This window comes from Carettochelys insculpta, chromosome 6 (assembly GCF_033958435.1).
Source record: "Carettochelys insculpta isolate YL-2023 chromosome 6, ASM3395843v1, whole genome shotgun sequence".
NCBI classification, from domain to species: domain Eukaryota; kingdom Metazoa; phylum Chordata; order Testudines; family Carettochelyidae; genus Carettochelys; species Carettochelys insculpta.
In genome coordinates this window covers 79,369,803-79,389,810 of record NC_134142.1, presented here as the reverse complement: position 1 = coordinate 79,389,810, position 20,008 = coordinate 79,369,803, and the positions used below count along the sequence as shown (strand labels likewise).

At 41.6% G+C, this 20,008-nt stretch overlaps 1 long non-coding RNA gene across 1 annotated transcript in view; it reads right to left on the bottom strand.

The window, feature by feature from the left end:
• Positions 1-20,008, bottom strand: part of LOC142014376 (uncharacterized) — a 73,496-nt gene that overhangs the window by 13,193 nt on the left and 40,295 nt on the right. The window contains exon 4 of the long non-coding RNA XR_012645925.1: positions 17,722-17,803. This is a non-coding gene — a long non-coding RNA (uncharacterized LOC142014376). The remainder of the gene's footprint in view (positions 1-17,721; positions 17,804-20,008) is intronic.

Sequence of the window (20,008 nt, the reverse complement as noted above, 5' to 3'; positions counted from 1 at the left end):
CCTGTATCTGAAACAGACCTTTTTCTCTTTGCCAATGTACAAAGTATGGCTGGGAAAGTAGTGTTTACAAATACATTTTTCCCTATATACTTCTATTGACTTTTGTCTCTATGGATCAAAATGATATTTTCATTACTAAGTCTTTACAGTTAAATATTTACTTTTGGTTTCCTGTAAATACAAAAGGTGCTCTTACCTCTCCCAGAAATAAAAAGAATTTCTCTTTTCTTGTAAAGCATGAGTCAGGTCCTCCTATCCCCATGTTCAAGCACAGCTAACACAGAATCCAATAAGGAATAATTACACAGAGGTGGGAACAGAGACCAAATCTTCTATCTACCAAATCAGAACTTTTGCTCTGAGATCCTATTTGCTCTAGTTTTCCCTTTGTAACTTCGTCCTTGGTTCTATCATCCATCATTAGGAGCTGCAGTACTTATAAAAGCAGGCAGAAGGAATTTAGATACAGCAAGTGTGATCTAGTTAACACTGTAAGTAAAAGCAAAACCAGAACAGCAAGACATGAAAGAAATTATAATCACATCATAAGAAGTGCATGATAGCTGCAAAGTGGCCGCAATCTTAAGCAATAAATTTTAATTACTTAGCAGATCACTGATGACATAAAAGCAATTGCTAAGATTTCTGTGTTACTGATATACTACACATATCAAGATTTTATTTTATCAGAGACTTGGAAGCAACTGGTGCTCATGCCAGGATACCCTTGTGAAAGTAAATGCAAAGTTAAATAGAAATGCTGGGAAACTTCCAATTGGTTTTAAGTTCTGTCCATGAAAAGAAAACAAGTTGTGTGCCACCAAAGTCTGTAGGGAGTTTTACTATAGACTTCAGTGGGAGCAGGATCTGGACAACATTCCACTTCACTGAAATGTAAAAGCTTGACATATGCATAAGCTTGAATCAAGTATCAGAGGGGTAGCCGAGTTAGTCTGTATCTTCAAAAACAACAAAAAGTCCTCTGGCACCTTATAGACTATAAGATATTTTGGAGCAAAAGCTTTCGTGGGCAAAGACCCGCTTTGTCAGATGCATGAGTGGGGGGGCTCTGCTTTTGTAACTGAAGTTTTTTGTTGTAGGATTGCTACTTTTAAATCTGGTACTGACAGATTAAACCTACAGACAGCCCGCCAACCTTAAACAAATTCTCATCAGCAACTATAGACAACGCCATAGTAACTCTAAACCTGGAACCAATCCCTGCAACAAACCTCGCTGCCAACTCTGCTCACATATCTACACTTGCGATATCATCACAGGATCTAACCATAGCAACCGCACCATCAAGGGTTCTTTCACCTGCATATCTACTAATATAATATATGTCATCACATGCCAGCAATGCCTCACTGCAATGTACGTTGGCCAGACTGGACAGTCTCTCCGTAAAAGAATAAATGGACACAAATCAGATATCAGGAATGGTAACATACAAAAATCTGCAGGAGAACACTTCAATCTCCCTGGACACTCAGCAACAGATTTAAAAAGTAGCCATCCTATAACAAAAATATTCAAAAACAGACTCCAAAGAGAAAGTACAGAGCTGCAATTCATTTGCAGATTCGACACTATCAGCCAAGGATTGAACAGAGACTGGGAGTGGCTGGCCAGTTACAAAAGCCGTTTCTCCGCTCTTAACGTTCACACCTCTACATTAGCAACTGATAATGGGCCACATCCACCGTGACTGAATTGAGCTGATTTCTTCTCTCTTGATGTTCACAACTCCACATTAACTGCTGAAAACAGGCCACTTCCTCCATGACTGAACAGATCCTGTCAACTCTGGCCCTCCTTTCATCTGGAACTCCCTCCTTTTCATAAACGTATATTTAGACCCTCCTCTGGAACCACCCACTCATGCATCTGACAAAGCAGGTCTTTTCCCATGAAAGCTTATGCTTCAGAATATCTGTTAGCCTATAAGCTTGACTCAGGGGCTATGCAGGCTTTAGGCAATGTAAAGGAAAGCATTTGCAACCTCCCATCTGCTGGGGTACTGGCCCAGAACCAAAAGTGGGCAATGCTGACTGTACAGAGACCATGCCCCAGTTCCAGATCTTCAGTGAATATCTGAATCAATGCTAAGCCTTAACAACATCCACTCAAAAGATGCCCATCCCAGAATAGCAGCTATACCACCCTCTACCATTCCTCAGGTTAATCTGGGGCAGGGAAATATAGGTTACAACAATTGGCCAGAGTGAATCTTGCCAAGTGCAAAATAATTTTAAATGTTGCATAATATCATATATAGGGTAACAACTACACGTGATAAAATAATACATCTTCTTTCCTGCTTTTTTTCCAAGGCCTAGGAAGATTGTGTTCATGAATATCACAGTTATTCAAAGAAAGAATGTAGGTTCAATGTTTTGCATACTTGATCAGTGAAGATGCACATACTGGCTAACAAGGACAACTTGAAATAAAATGAGCAGTAAGTTCTCAGTTAAAACTTCTACATCCATTGTTCTGTATTAAGTTACAAAGCGACAATCCTAGGATTGTCCTTGACAATCCAGGACAAGGCTGGATTTCTTGGGTGCCAAACAACTACCTCTTTGGCTATGTCTAGAGCACGGACCTTACAGTGGTACAGCTCTACTGCTGCAGCTGTTAGTCCACTTATCACTGTATAGCTTCTCTCTGCCAACAGGAGAGGCTACCCCACTGGCATAGAGCTGTCTACACCAACACTTTTCTTGGTGAAACTTATGTCAGTAAGGGATGTGTTTTTTCACACCCTGACTGATGAAAGTGCTTCTGAAGACAAAGCCTTGGTTATCACCAGCACTGATCAATTACTGCAGATCTTTGGACATTTTGACAAATTTGCCATGACTATATAAATGCTCCTTGTGTGTTCAGTTTTCATACATATTCCAACAAATGAATGTACTAGAAAGAACATTCAAAGAAGCAGCTTATTTTTAAAGACTTAGGCCATGGCTACTCTACACCTCCCTTTTGGAAGGGGCATGTAAATTATGGCCATTCAGAAATGCAAATGAGGCTCTGAAATAAATATTCAGCAACACATTTGCATAATGGTAGCCACATGGCCCATCGAAAGGGCTGATTTCAAAATAAAAATAGCCATGGGGTATTTTGGGGGGGAAGAAGGGTGCTTGCTAAATTGGGGCACCCTTTAGAAGGAACCCCAGCTATTTTTATTTCAACATCAGCACTTTCAGCGGGCTGGGTGGACTCCATTATGCAAATGAGGCACTGGATATTCAGATTAGCACCTCATTTGCATTTTGAACGCTGCATTTACATGCTCCTTTTGAAAGGGGTGGGTACTGTAGCCATGGCCTTGCAAAATATTTGGAGAAAGCAAATTAAGACTATGTAGCAATAAGTATTCATACTGGAAGCAATATTCTAAGAGATCATCTCATTTGGTCAGGCAAGAGAAATAGATTGTGAAACCTGTATTTACAATCAAAATGACCCAATACAGCTCAGTTGTATATAGCAAATATTCCCAAAGAACTACTCACAAACACTCTAGAGATAAAATAAGTGACAAAAATTACTGTACAATTAATTTTGAATTTTAAAAAATCAAGAAATATTACAAACAAAACATCTGGACAACCCATGAATAGATAAAGAGACATTTCATTGAATAAACTGTTTTTAGTAAGGTTTTACGTGGCACTTCTTATTTTTTTCTGTTAACTTTGTAAAAACGATATATAAATTTCTTATATTAATCATTTGCTACCTAACGTTAGCTATTCTTGAAACAATTACACACACACAAGTGCATAACTTATCTGTATTAAATAAATTATAAAAAAAAAGAAAAATTGTTTATTTCAATCTAGCTAGTTGAAGAAAAAGTATCAAGATTAAGAATAGAAGCAAAAATCACAGAGAGGGATAGAGATGGGAATGGAAGGAACTGAATAAAGAAGAGGGGAAAGGCTCAGAAGAAATGTGCAGAGCACTGACCTACCCATATTTATAACCCAAAGTATATCATAGGTGGAGATACAATAACAGTACAATCTTCTTGATGTGTCTTATCTGTGTTGGGCTCATCATTCTATCCCATTTAGCTCTGATCCAAAATGTGAGGTTTTTGCTAAAGTTTTGTTGTTTTTTGTAGAATGTTGACAAATTCAATCCCTTCTACTGCTAGCAACATCAACGGCCTACTCTGAGTTCAGCCTGAGATCTTGAAGATCTTTTTTTTTTTTTTTTTTTCTTGCAAGAGTAGGCAACAGCTATGACCTAGGTTCCCAGGCTAAGGAGGGAAGGGTGGGAAAAAATCATTTAACAGCAAAAGATGTGTGTCATACAGAGAACAGAGAAAATTTTAAAAAACTAATATAAAGAAAATAAACACCTCAATTGCTCCCTTATATTGAAAAGTAAAATTTGTTTAAGCAACTTCCGTCACTTTTTGAGCATGTCCAGGTTTCCAAGATTTTCCAGAAAACAATGCTTTACAGTAAAGCAAATAATAAGCTTGCATGATCAAGTGGCAGCAGGTAGGAAACCGCTTCGGATAGTGGTTGACATGGTTTGCTAAATGGCTCTTCACTTTCTTAGCACTCGAGCAATTAAATGAGCCATAAAAAGACCTCACAGAATCCTGTATAACTCAGGATACAGCTACACCACAGAAACTATACCAGCACAGCTACACTGCCATAGCTATGCAAAGCATAACCCCATGTTGTGCACACAGCCTACATTAACAAAGGGGGATTATCCATTAATATAGGATCACTTCTTCCCTGAACACTGATAGTTACTGTGACAGTATTATTGTTCCACTGACATAAGTGCATCTATACTGGGGGTTAGGTCGGGATATGGCATAGCTATGTTGGTCTGGGGAATAGGGTTTTTTTCTTTGATTTAACTGGTAAGCACAGCCTAAGTCTGCATGTTTAAATCCAATTATTCTGGGTGAATGTAATGGGAGAATATTACCTTTAAACAATGCAACCTGCCAATAAATCTTCAAGGGGGCTAATAGTTCTAGCACTGATGTCTCAGGAAAATCATAGGAATAATGAAAATACTCATCATGAACTCTTGAGAGCTTCAGGGGCTAGTATCTCCCTATGAAGACCAGTCTCACACGAAAGTAGTTCCACTGACTTTGGAAATGTTCCTTCTGGTTTAGAAGAGCAGGAGTGAAATATTAGTCCCTTAGATTAACTATACCCATAGGGTGCGGATGGTAAGCCATTTACAATAGTCCTCAGCTAAAATGTCAGCTTCTCCTTATCTATCACTCAAAGAAAATAGAAATATTAATGTTTTACTGTACACAAACAGTTTATCTAACCAGTAGTATTTGTTAATTCTTCTGGGGTTTGCACTTTTAATCATTTTAATCATTCTTCATTTACTATAGTATCACAGAATCACAGAATCATAGGGCTGGAAGGAACCTCAGGAGGTCATCTAATCCAGCTCCCTGCTTCAAGCAGGATCAACTCCCACTAAGTTATCCCGGCCAGGACCTTGTTCAGCCGGGACTTAAAAACCTCGAGGGATACAGAATCCACCACCTCTCTAGGCAATGCATTCACCTGCTGAAGTAGTTTTTCCTAATATCCAACCTACACCTCTCCCTCTTTAACTTCAGACCATTACTCTTTGTTCTGTCATCTGACACCACTGAGAACAGTTTCTCACCCTCCTCTTTAGAGCTCCCCTTCAGGAAGTTGAAGGCTCCCCTAAGTCTTCTCTTCTGTAAACTAAACAAACCCAAATCGCTCAGCCTATCCTCGTAGGTCTTGTGCTCCAGCCCCTTAATCATTTTTGTTGCCCTCCGCTGAACCTGCTCCAGCAAATCCACATCCTTTTTATACTGGGGGACCCAAAACTGGACACAATATTCAAGATGTGGCCTCACCAGTGCCGAATAGAGGGGAACAGCTACTTCTCTAGATCTGCTCAAAATGCTCCTACTAATGCACCCCAGTATGCCGTTAGCTTTCTTGGCTACAAGGGCACACTGTTTACTCATATCCAGCCTTTCATCCACCATAACCCCTAGATCCCTTTCCATCATACTGCTGCTGAACCAGTCAGTCCCCAGCCTGCAACAATGCTTGGGATTCTTCCACCCCAGGTGCAGGACTCTACACTTCTCCTTGTTGAACTGCATCAGATTTCTTTTGGCCCAGTCCTTCAATTTATCCAGGTCCCTCTGGATTCTCTCTTTACCCTCCAACATATCTACCACTCCCCCTAGTTTTGTGTCATCCACAAACTTGCTGAGGGTGCAATCCAGTCCCTCATCCACGTCATTAATAAAGATGTTGAATAACACCAGCCCCAGAACCGCGCCTTGCAGCACTCCGCTTGAAACAGACTGTCATCCAGATATTGAGCCATTGACCACTACCCGTTGGGCCCGACCATCAAGCCAGCTTTCTATCCAACTTATAGTCCAAGGATCCAATCCATATTTCCTTAACTTATGGACAAGAATGTTGTGGGACACCATATCAAAAGCCATGTTGAAGTCAAGGTATATCACATCCACTAACTTCCCCATGTCCACAGAGCCTGTTACGTCATCATAGAAGCTAATCAGATTGGTCAGGCAGGACTTGCCCCTGGTGAATCCATGTTGGCTACTTTTGATCACTTTCCCCTCTTCCAAGTGCTTCAAAATGGATTCCTTGAGGTTTCCCTCCATTATTTTCCCAGGGATTGAGGTAAGGCTGACGGGTCTATAGTACCCTGGATTGTTCTTCTTTCCTTTTGTCCAGATCGTGAAATCTACAATCTCATGGTTGCTGCAGCACAGGTTTCCTCCCACTTCTATCTCTTCTACTAGTTCTTCCCTGTTTGGCTACGTCTACACGTGCACACTGTATCGAAATAGCTTATTTCGATGTAGGGACATTGAAATAGTCTATTTTGATGAATAACGTCTACACGTCCTCCAGGGCTGGCAACGTCGACGTTCAACTTCGACGTTGGGCAGCACCACATCGAAATAGGCGCTGCGAGGGAACGTCTACACACCAAAGTAGCACACATTGAAATAAGGGTGCCAGGAACAGCTGCAGACAGGGTCACAGGGCGGACTCAACAGCAAGCTGCTCCCTTAAAGGGCCCCTCCCAGACACAGTTGCACTAAACAACACAAGATCCACAGAGCCGACAACTGGTTGCAGACCCTGTGCATGCAGCATGGATCCCCAGCTGCTGCAGCAGCAGCCAGAAGCCCTGGGCTAAGGGCTGCTGCACACGGTGACCATAGAGCCCTGCAGGGGCTGGAGAGAGAGCGTCTCTCAACCCCTCAGCTGATGGCCACCATGGCGGACCCCGCTATTTCGATGTTGCGGGACGCGGATCGTCTACACGTGCCCTACTTCAACATTGAACTTCGAAGTAGGGCGCTATTCCCATCCCCTCATGGGGTTAGCAACTTCAACGTCTCGCCGCCTAACGTCGATTTCAACTTTGAAATAGCACCCGACACGTGTAGCCGTGACGAGCGCTATTTCGAAGTTGGCACCGCTACTTCGAAGTAGCGTGCACGTGTAGACGCGGCCTTTGTGAGCAGCAGGTCAAGTTGCACACACGGTTCCTTCAGCACTTGTACCAAGAAGTTATCCCCAACATTCTCCAAAAACTTCCTGGATTGTCTGTGTGCTGATGTATTGGTCTCCCAACAAATGTCTGGATGATTAAAGTCTCCCACAAGAATCAGGCCCGTGATTTGGATGCTTCACTTAGCTGCCTGAAGAAAGCCTCATCTATCACCTCTCCCTGATCTGGCGGTCTATAGCAGACACCAACTACAACATCACCTCTGTTACTTGTGACTCTAAGTTTAACCCAAAGACACTCAACTGGATTTTCTCCTTCCTCATACACGAGCTCTGAGCAATCATACCACTCCCTCAAATAGAGCGCAACTCCTCCTCCTTTTCTACCCTGTTTGTCCTTCCTAAACAGTTTGTAACCCTCCATGACCATGCTCCAGTTATGTGAATCGTCCCACCAAGTCTCCATTATTCCAACCACCTCATACTTCTCTGACTGTGCCAGGGCCTCCAGTTCTTCCTGTTTGTTCCCCAGGCTTCTGACATTAGTGTACAAACATCTTAGAGAAGGGGCCAATTGTCCCACTTTCTCCTTTTCACCCAGGAAACCCACTGGATTGTTCTCTCCTCCTTCCCCACTTACCTCAGGGCTTGTGTCACCTTCCCCCGATGAACCTAGTTTAAAGCCCTCCTCACTAGGTTTGCAAGCCTGCCCACAAAGATGCTCTTTCCTCTCTTTGTGAGGTGGATCCCATCTCTTCCCAGCAATCCCTGTTCATGAAAAATAATCCCATGCTCAAAGAAACCAAATCCTTCCTTGCTACACCACCTATGCAACCACACATTTACCTCTGTGATTCGATGATCCCTACGCAGACCCCTTCCTTCCACAGGGAGGATACACGAGAACACCACTTGTGCACTGTATTCCTTGATCATCCTTCCTAGGGTTACATAATCCGCCATGACCTCATCAAAGTTGCTCTTAGCTGTGTCATTGGTTCCTACAAGGAGAAGTAGGAAGGGGTAATAGTCTACAGGTTTAACAATTTTTGGCAGGGACACTGTAATATCCTAGATTCTAGCTCCAGGCAAGCACCAGACTTGCCAGGATTCTAGGTCTGGGTGGCAGATGGATGACTCCGTCCCTCTTAGGAGGGAGTCCCCAACCACTATCACCCGTCTTTTTCTCTTAGGGATGGTGGTCATAGAACTCACATCCCTAGGACTGCGCATCCCATGCCTTGGAAACCGTGGGGACTCTTTCAGATACCTCACAGGGATTGTATCAGCCCCAGTTATCTCCACCATATCACCTGTGGAGAGAGGCTGAAAGCGGCTACTTAACTCCACTGGAACTGGAGAGACCTGAACTGGTTTTCTCCTTCTCGAGGTAACATTCTTCCAGCTCTCCTCCTTGTTTTGGGCAGCCTGCTGTTCCTGCAATATTATCTGTTGCCTTCTATCCAGAAAGTCTTCACCCTCTCTGATGGACCTGAGGGTTGATATTTGCACCTCAGGTCCTTTAACCTTCTCTTCTAAAATGGCTACCAACTTGCACTTGGTACATAGAAAATCCTTTCTATCATTCGGGAGTAAGACAAAAATGGCTCATGACATGCAGGTCACAACAACAGACCTCTCACCAGCCATGTCACTGTCCGTTTTTTCCCTTTTCAGAGATTCCTTATTTGTTTCTACTGCCGCCTTGAAGGGCACAAGAGAAACACCGTATAAGAAAGGGAAAACAGGTATGGGGCTCCTCCCAAAGGCGAACTCCCAGGCAAACTCCTTGTTAGCTGCTCACAGGGTTTGCTGGGGCTGCTTTCTTACAGAGCTGCTAGCTGGTTAGGCCCAGCTCAAAGCCTTTGCCTCCAATCTAATTAGCCCTTGTAGGCCCACCTGGAAGGAAGCTCTCCCAATTCACACCTTGCAAACTTGCCAAACTGCCAAACACACTTTCCAGCTGCCCCTCTCTGCAAAACAGATGCTCAGGCACACAGGCAGGTATTCAAACTGCCCCTCTCTGCAAAATCAAACAAACGCACAGACAAGAAACTCAACCCACCAGCTCACAACACAGCCCCCCAAATGCCACACTCACCTGAGCTCCTCGAGGATGCTTTCCCAGGCAAACTCCCTGTTAGCTGCTCCTGTTCACTGCTCACAGGGTTTGCTGTGACAATATAATATTTCCATTCTCCAAGTACAAAAGTTTACTTGCTCTTTGGTCCTGTACTTTTTCTAAGGAACTGGTAATTGTGTTACTGCCCACTCAAAATTCATCAGAAAAGTATGAGCCTTATAAGAACAGCCATACTGGGTCAGACCATAGGTCCATCAACCCAGTATCCTGTCTTCCACCAGTGGTCAATGCCAGGTGCCCCAGAGTGAATGAACAAACAGCTAATCATCAAGTGATCAATTCCCTGTCACCCATTTCCAGCCTCTGGAAAACGGAGGGCAGGAAAACTCTCCATGCCCATCCTGGCTAACAGCCATTGATGGACCTATCCCCCATGAATTTAGCTAGGGCTTTTTTAAACTCTACTATAGTCTTGGCCTTCACAACATCCTCCAGCAGGAGTTCCACAGGTTAACTGTAAGTTGTGTGAAAAAATATTTCCTATTGTTTATTTTAAACCTGCTGCCAATAATTTCATTTGGTGACCTCTAGTTCTTGTGTTGTGAGAAGGAGTAAATAACATTTCCTTATTTACTTTCTCTGTACCAGTCATGATTTTATACACCTCTATCATATCCCCCCCTTAATCATCTTTTTTCCAAGCTAAAAAGTTGCAGTCTTATTAATCTCTCCTCATATGGCAGATGTTCCATACCCTTAATCATTTCTGTTGCCCTTTTATGAACCTTTTCCAATTCCAATATATCTTTTTCAAGATGGGGCAACCACATTTGCACACAGTATTCCAGATGTGGATGTTTCATGGATTTATATAAAGGTAATATGACATTTTCTGTCTTATTATCTATTCCTTGCTTAAAGATTCTCAACATTTGTTAGCTTTTTTGACTGCCACTGCACATTGAGTGGTTGTCTTTAGAGAACTATCCACAATGACTCCAAGATCTCTCTCGTGAGTGGTAACAGCTAAGTCAGACCCCATTATTTTATATGTACAGTTGGGATTATATTTTCCAATGTGCATTACTCTGCATGTATCAACATTGAATTTCATCTGCCATTTTGTTGCCCCATCACCCAGTTTATTAAGATTCTTTTGTAGCTCTTCACGGTCTGCTTAGGACTTAACTATTTGGAGTAGTTTTGTGTCATCTGCAAATTTTGCCACCTCACTGTATCCCTCTTTCCAGATCATTTATAAATATGTTGAATAGGACCGGCCCCACTACAGACGCCCGGGGGACACCACTATTTACCTCTCTCCATTCGGAAAACCGACCACTTATTCCTACCTTTTGTTTCTGATCTTTTACCCAGCTACCAGTCCAAAAGAGGACCTTCCCTCTTATCCCATGACAGTTAGCTTTGGTTAAGAGCCTTTCGTGAGGGACCTTGTCAAAGGCTTTCTGAAAATCTAAGTAAACTAAATCCATAGGATCCCCCTTGTCCACATACTTGTTGACACTTTCAAAAAAATTGTAATAGATTGGTGAGGTACAATTTCCCTTTACAAAAATTGTGTTGACTCTTCCCCAGCAAATTATGTTCATCAGTGTGTCTGACAATTCTATTCTTTACTAAGTTTCAACCAGTTTGCCCGGTACTAAAGTCAGACTGATTGGCCTGTAGTTGCCAGGATCACCTCTGGAGCCCTTTTTTAAAGGTTGACATCATATTAGCTATCTTCCAGTCATCTGGAACAGAAGCTGATTTAAATAACAGGTTACAAACTACAGTTAGTAGTTCTGCAATTTCACATTTGAGGTCTTCCAGAACTCTTGGGTGAATGCCATCTGGTCCTGGTGACTTATTAGTATTTAATTTATCAATTTATTCCAAAACTTCTTCTAATGACACCTCAATTTGAGACAGTAAATCAGATTTGTTACCTGAAAAGAATTGCTCAGGTTTAGGAATCTCCCTCACATCCTCAGCTGTGAAGACTGATGCAAAGAAATAATTTAGTTTCTCTGCACCGTGAGCATTTCTTTAGCATCTCGATCATCCAACGGCCCCACTGATTGTTTACCAGGCTTCCTGCTTCTGATATACTTAAAAAAAATGTTGCTATTATTTTTGACTCTTTGGCTAGCTGTTCTTCAAATTCTTTTTTGGCCTTCCTAATTATATTTTTACACTTAACTTGGCAGATTTTATGTTCCTTTCTATTTTCCTCAGTAGGATTTAATCTCCATTTCTTTAAGGGTGCCTTTTTGTTTCTCACTGCCTCTTTTACTTTATTGTTTAACCACAGTGGCACTTTTTTGGTTCCCTTACTATGTTTCCTAAATTGGGGTATACATTTAAGCTGAGCCCCTATTATGGCGTCTTTAAAACGTTTCCATGCAGATGGCAGGGATTTCACTTTAGGTACTCTACCTTTTAATTTCTGTTTAACTAACTTCCTCATTTTTGTGCAGCCCCCTTTCTGATATTAAATACTGTCTTGGGCCACTGTGATATTTTCCCAGACACAGGAATGTTAAATTTAATTATACTGTGGTCACTGTTACCCAGATGTCCAGACACATTCACCTCTTGGACCAGATCCTGTGCTCCACTTAGAACTAAATCAAGAATCGCCTCTCCTTTTGTGTCTGCCAGGACTAGCTGCTCCAAGAAGCAGTCATTTAAGATGTCAAAAAACTTCAGCTGCTGCTACACTACCATTCTCCCGTCAGAGGTGCCATGGTAATGAGGCAATTCTAAGCTGGCTAATGAGGCACTAATGTGCATATTCAGCACCTCATTAGCATAATGGCAGCCATGCAAACAGACTTTGAACTGCAGATTGACAGTGAAGATGGGTGCAGCTTCAGAATAAGTGTCCCACTTTGACATTCCCTTACTCTTACAAAACTAGATTGGAGTAAGAGAATGTCGAAGCAGGGCATTTATTTCGAACCTGCCCCCATCTTCACTGTCAATCTGCAATTCGAAGTCTATTTGCATGGCCACTATTATGCTAATGAGGTGCTGAATATGCATGTTAGCGCCTCAGTAGCTTGCTTTGAATTGCCTCATTACCATGGCACCTCCAATGAGAGAATGGTAGTGTGGCAGCAGCCTTCATCTCAGCTTTCCCATCCTGAGGTGATATGTACCCAGTCTATATGGGGATAGTTCACATCATCTATGCAGGCAGAGTTGAATGACTGGTTACTACTGCCAACTAATTTTATTCAGAACAGTATGAATCATTGCACCACTGATTACAGGCAGTGTTGAATGGCTGGTTATTACTGCCACCTAGTTTTCAGGAGAATATTTTTTGTTTTTTAAAATGTGCTGGACTCTTGGTTTTTCTCCAAAGTGAGAACATATACAGTCCTTTTTAGCTTCGTACCTTATGCATTCCATTACCTGTGTAAGCAATGCAAGCATGTGCTATCACAAAGCCTTTTAAAAGGATAATACTTGAAATCTGGAGGCAGAATGTTAAAAAGATATTGGAGATCTTAATAGTTCCAGCTGTAAACACTCTGAGTGCCTCTACGCTAGGAACTAACTTCGAAGTTAACTTCAAAGTTAGGCGTTACTTTGAAGTAACCAGCAGAGAGTCTACACACATTTTCCCTTATTTCAAAGTTAGCTTCAAAGTAGGGAATGGAGTAGTGCCCTGCTTTGAAGTTTAAGTTCAAAGTAAGGTGTGTGTAGATGCTCAACTTCGAAGTCTGTAAGCAACTTTGAAGTTATTTTTGTGGTGTAGACACAGCCTCTGGGAAATTATAACAGAGCTTGAAAATGTTTGTCCAAAACTAGACTAGAAATTCTTCTAAAAAAGACATCTTCATGAGATTTCATGTACTCCTAATTTTCAGAGGTATAAGAGAACACAACTTCTGCTTCTGATTTTCAGACAGAACTGGGGACTGCAAAGTTAGAAGAAAAAAGATTTTAAACATGGAAAAAAAGTAAGCAATTAAAATACTAAATTCAGTTTTTGACATTTGAAAAAGTATGTTAAGATTTTTCTTTTCCCGAGTAAGTTTCTTTTTTGTGCCATTTCTGAATCTGTAAGGGGAGCTGCAGTTTAGAATCAGGTCCCATACTTCACCATATATTATTGTCATGAGTATGTCCAAGGGCAAAGGCTAAATAGTTCATACCTGGAAATGTATTATTCTTTGTATGCATGGCAGTATACCTAAAAGCTCTGACTGAGACTGAGGCCCCATTGTGCAAGGCACATACAAACACACAGTAAAGTATTGTCTCTACCCTCAAGTAGCTTTAAAGCCAGACAAGGTGGCCCTGTGAAATCTGATGGGGAAAAGTAAGCTACATTTCTCTTATCTTTAATCACTGTTTCAGTGAACATGAAGGTTACATTTTGGTAAATTAACCAGATGGTAATCTTGTTCAAGTATTACTCAGTTATTCTCTTAAGGGACTTGGTCCTGTCCCATAGACGTGAAAGGATATTTTGCTGCTCACTTTCCTGGGAGCAAGATGAGGGATAAATATACTACATCACCTCGTCTGAAGGCCTTGACATTTATAAAATTTGAAACTATAGCTTTAATTAGAATAATAATTTTGTGAATTTCCATCTAAAAGTATGATGAATTCACAACCTGGAAGTGTCAAATGCTAGTGTTGCCAACCCTCCAGGCTTGGCCTGGAGTCTCCAAGAATTAAAAATTAATAATTTAATAAAAAATTATGTCATGTGATGAAACCTCCAGGAATATGTTCAACCACAATTGGCAATCAATGGGGCATGATTCAGAATTAGGGCTGTTACGGTAAAAAAGAGCAGCTTCACATTAACGCAGACCATAAGGCCACAGATGTCCTCCAAACACACACACACTTTCTCTTGGTCTTTTAATTGTTATTGAAAGACAAAATTCTGTTTGCACTCAAATGTTAGCCTCTGGTCTTGAAAAACATATTGCCCTCCCCCCTACTGGGCTCAGGTTAAGTTCATTCAATCTATTTTAGAAAGCTACAGTAAGAATCAAACTCAGTTTTTCTTTTTTTCCTAACAGGTTTGTTTCTGGTCATAAATTCTCAATCAGCGGGCAAGAGAGGTTGCACAATCTAGTAAATAGTGTATTTAAAACATCTTTAAAGTCAAAAGAGAAAAGATTTGACAACAGGACATTGTCCTCCTGCAGAACTGAAGAGTTCCTCCTTTGATTCAGTAACCTTGCTGCACTTTGGTATGAAATTGCCCCTTTTTGTCCATAAAACTTGCATTTAAAGTGCTTCATTAGCATCTCCCACCAAATCAATAACATTTCTGCCACCTTAACACTTGTTTCAGTGAAACCACCGCATTTTTTCTATCTATTTAACATCTAAAACTCCTTGAAAAAGTTCCTTTTAAAATTTACTCCTTTTGTTTCTCCTTGTTTTTTCTGTAAAGATCTTCAAACTTCGATGTACTCCAAGATGACTTTTGAACAAAAATCACGTCTAACCCAGCTAGTAAATCTAGCCTCCATTCAATGGGATTAAATAGGTGCTTCACGGCTATTGTAGGAAGCTCTAAAAGGATCCTGCCTCTTTAAGAATTTCCTACAATAAATTAAACACATCTCACCCATTGTGAAAGAAAAAAAAAGTTACTTAATCCAGCACAGGAGAGCCAGTGTAGACCCACAGAGATGCTATAGTCTAATTTCAATAAAACATATCAGAGAGCTTGTACGCACAACACAGTGGGAGCAAAAGTTTGTTTCCTTTGCAATTCAGCCTTGGATTTCATGTCAACAAAACATAACAAAAGAAAGAAAGAAAGACTTAGGACCTCAAAAATCTAAGCACCTGCTTAGACTTTTGCAAAAGGTGGTGGTGTAGTTTTAATTGCACTACATATTCCCGTGAAAAAAGTTTCTCTCTTAGACCCTAGGCCACAGTTTAGCAAAACACTTGAATACATACCTAAACTTATGAATGTGAGTAGCTCTCTTGAAGTCAATAGGAGGATTCCTATACCCAAAGTCAGGCACATGTTTAGATACCTTGCTTAACTAAGGCTCAGACGAGAAAGTCCTTTCATCTGATGCATTGTTCTGAGCTAGTATGGAAATAAAGCACTGCAGCTGATTTTCATTTTAGTTTAATACAAAAACCAGTACAAACAGAGAAATGTGTACAGACACTTATCTCCAAAAAGAATGTCTAAAATTAACACTGATATGGTCCTGGAGCCTGGTAATGGCATTTTCTGAACCACTAAGTCGACTAGAATCTGGCCCAAACTAGTAGTGGATGAAGGTCACTGCCATTTGATGATTGTTGAATAGCCTATATGAAATCAAACACCTAATAGACAAGTGTTCACATCACAAAAACATGTTCATAGATGACCTCGTTTATAGCCATCTCAGCAGAGAGGACACACATTTAATTAGGGTAACTTCCTCCCAAAACTTTTTGGGAGTAAAGAAACTTTGAAGTTCGGCATATACTTCAAGGCGCCTGCGACTACATGGCCTGTCAATGCTTCAAGTTAACAGCTTTGAAGTTCCTGTGATGGCCATTATGCTAATGAGGTGCTGCATATGGATCACAGCATCTCATTAGCCTCCTTCGACCTGCTGCTTAGCATGTCCCCTTCAAAGAAGGGGGCTAGTGAAGACACACCCAGAGTGAGTCAACTAGAATTTATACTGTTAAGTCACATTAAGTTTCAATACTTTGGTGGCAGCCATGGCAGGCTTTGCCATTCAGAAAACCACTAGAACTGTTCTGTCCTCCCATATGTGGCATGCCTGACATGCCAGAGACGGCTTATGTAATACACTGCGGTCACCCTCCTCCCCCAAAGCTCAAGGTGGTCTGCAATTTTTCAACTCTGATTTTTAATTTACCATTCTCTGTGCACTCTTTCCACTGTGGTTCGTCTGGTTGTGTCCATGGAGCCTCTGGAATCTGAAACATTCCTCTCACAATACATTGTTTCCAAAAGTCTCATTTTTTGTCCTTAAGATTCCACAAGGACTTTTCCTAAACTATTTGTGAATCACTGAGACAATAATGTTCTGTTTTATATCTGCTCGCAGGTACCTCAGCTGGCCACAAGTGTCCAGACGCCTCCTAAACCTACACCAAGGCCTGAGTCCTCTCCATGGTGCCATGCATGCCAGGACCAGCTTGGACAGTTCCACCGTGGGGTGCCCAAGGCAACTGGCACTTAGCAGATGAGCAGGGCAAGTGTATTCCCACTCCCCCACCCAAATACGTCCACCTCCATGCCAATCCCATTCCCACTGAGAGTATCGACCCCTGTGCACACCCATTCTTCCTTGCAGTCCACCACCACTTGCAGGCCTCTGCCCCCCACCAGTAGCAATTAAGCACTAAATTCACAAAAAAAGTATATGGAAAACATGCAGGGGACACGCAACATTGGGGTATTTGTTCTGATAGCACTGCTTGTATTGTTCAGTGTTTGGTTTAAGCACTGCATTTTATTACTGGTTGTGGGGGTTTATTACTATTATAGCCGTGTTCATTTGGCAGCTGGCCTACCTGGCAATGCTTTAGTATTGTTATGTTTGTAATACAAATAAAAGCTTTTATTTTATGAAGAAAATGTATTGCCAGTGCTGCTTATATAATGTGTATTTCAACTACTAATAAACACATGGGAAAGCACAGCAGGCTAGTAGTAACCCAAGACAAAACTGTGTACACCAATGCATAATGTAAATGCAGAACTCTTCCTCAAACATTGTCACGTCAGCAGTAATACAGCCTAATAATCAACCTCCTTTCACTGCATGCATTAGCAGCACCCACCCATTTCATCACATGATGTGAGACTACCTCATTTACAATTAACATAACACATTCATAAATGTGCTTTTCTCCCCTTCCACCAGCTCATGTAAGTTCATGTGGGACCACATGAATAATGTGGGACCACAGTCCATAATGTGATTCCTGTTGCCTGTATGCATCTCTCCCGTTTGCCATGGCTACGTTTTCTGGCTGAGGTTTACTAGTCCAGCAGCCTGTTACTGTCATAGCTCCAGTCAGGACAAACGGCTCACTCACCTTTGCCTTCCCAGTGATTGTGACGAGCACAGCAAGACGCAGAAATGCAGCAAGCATTCATGGCATGGAAATCCAAATAACTCTGTAGAGAACCAGCAGAATTTCAATCAACCAAGGACATATTTAATGATCATTCTACACGTGTCATTAATCCTTCTTTTGCCAGGACCTCTAAGACAATAAGCCAGAGCAAAAGATGGTACTCAGGGTCCCGCTTATAAAAGTGGGGACCATAATTCCGTTTATGACAGTGTTATGCTATTTGGTGGAACTGGTGTCCAAACTGTCCAAGCAGATTCCTGATTGGCTGAAAACTCTGGCATCATGAACCTTTCCAGTGCAGTCCTCACTGGTGTCCATAAGTCAGCTTCTGTGGTCCACAATGCCTGTGTAACAATGGAGTAGTATAATTGCTGGGGGGTTATGTGCTCATTTGCTACCTGAGAAGGGAAACCAATGGAAATGAGTCCCATCAATGTCTGGATACTTCATTTTCTCAAAACTTGTAATTACTTCAGGGATATTGTTTACGCCCATCTTCTCTAGGTAAATCACAAGCCCACTTGCATCAGAAATCACCACTGCCAATTTATCCACAGCTGACTTCCCAACACCCAATTTGTTAGCAGCACACCTTTAGCAGTATGGTTTAGCCAAATAACAGAAATTTACAACAACTCACTTCCAGACCAGTATAGCCACCCTCCCACCTCACACATCTCATATGACACTGGCATGATGCAGCACAGTGCTCACAAAAATCCAGAAATGTAGCTCTCTTCATGAGTAAGTTCTGGGCCCACCACTGTTTGTGCCAGGTCTCCATGATGATGTGAATCCACTAGTCTTGTGACACTTCTCCAGATGGGGGAAATATCTCTGGTCATGAGCGGCATCAGCCAGTCTGAGGCTTACTTGTCTGTATCATCCTCTTCTGTCTGTTCCATCATTAGCGCCATCTGATGCCGGGGCGATGGGTAAAAAAATGCTGTTAAAATGTCCACTACTACCTCATGGAATCTTAGTCTGTAAGAGGAGTGAACTCCAAAGAAAAAGATGTTCTTGAAACAATGGCTCCTCCATGTTGCTGACTTTGGCTGCTGGGAGCGTGCAGGCCAAAATGATAGCTTGTCAGGATGTGCTTGTAGGCCGTGACAGCTTCCTGGGATGTGTGGGTGGTGGGGATGGACAGTCAAGTTTTCCCAGACTGCACCACAAATAAAATGGATCTTGTACTCATTTCAGGACCATGCTAGGAAGTCGGGGATATGGTTGGTTGGACTTGAATCTGTGTACTGTATGGAGATGTTGGAGCCCTGGTGTGAGGTCCAGGTTCAAACATTATTAACTAAGAGATTAAAAGTGGTGGAAAAAGTACTCAAAAAAGTTACTTGAATAAAAGTACTGGTACTTTGAAAAATGTAATTAAGTAGAAGTCAAACCAGCCTTCTAGAAAACTATTTGAGTAAAAGTACAAGCTTATCGCTTCTTAGTTGAACTCAAGTACCCAGAAATAAAAAAGTAGTGATCTTATGAAATCACCACCCAAATCATCATAGAGAACCATTATTTTTCACATATATATTACACACACACACACAAATATATATGTATACACATATATAAAACATGCATGTATATATATGCATATATATTTGTGTGTGTTTGTGTATACACCACAGAATCAGAGAATACAAGAACTGAAAAAGATCTCAAGAGGTAATCAAGTCCAGTCCCCCGCCCTCCTGGCAGAACCAAGCACCATCTAAATCATCCCTGTGAGATATTTATCCAACCTGATCTTAACTATCTCCAATGATGGCGTTTCTACAATCTCTCTAGGCAATTTATTCCAGTACTGAATGACCCTGACAGTTAGGAACTTTTTCCTAATGTTCAAACTAAACCTCCCTTGCTGCAATTTAAGCCCATTGCTGCTTGTCCTGTTATCAGAGACTAAGGAGAATAATTTTTCTCCCTCATCAACTTCTGGTGCCGGTATTGTTCAACATCTTTATTAATTACCTGGATGAGGGCAAGGATTGCACCCTCGGCAAATTTGCAGATGACAGAAAGCTAGGGGGAGAGGTAGATATGTTGAAGGGTAAGGATAGTGTCCAAAGTGACGTACATAAATCGGAGGATTGGGCCAAAAATAATCTGATGAAGTTCAACAAGGACAAGTGCAGAATTCTGCACTTGGTACAGAAGAATCCCAAGCATTATTACAGGCTGGAGACTCACTGGTTAAGTAACAGTACAGCAGAAAAGGACCCGGGGATTACAG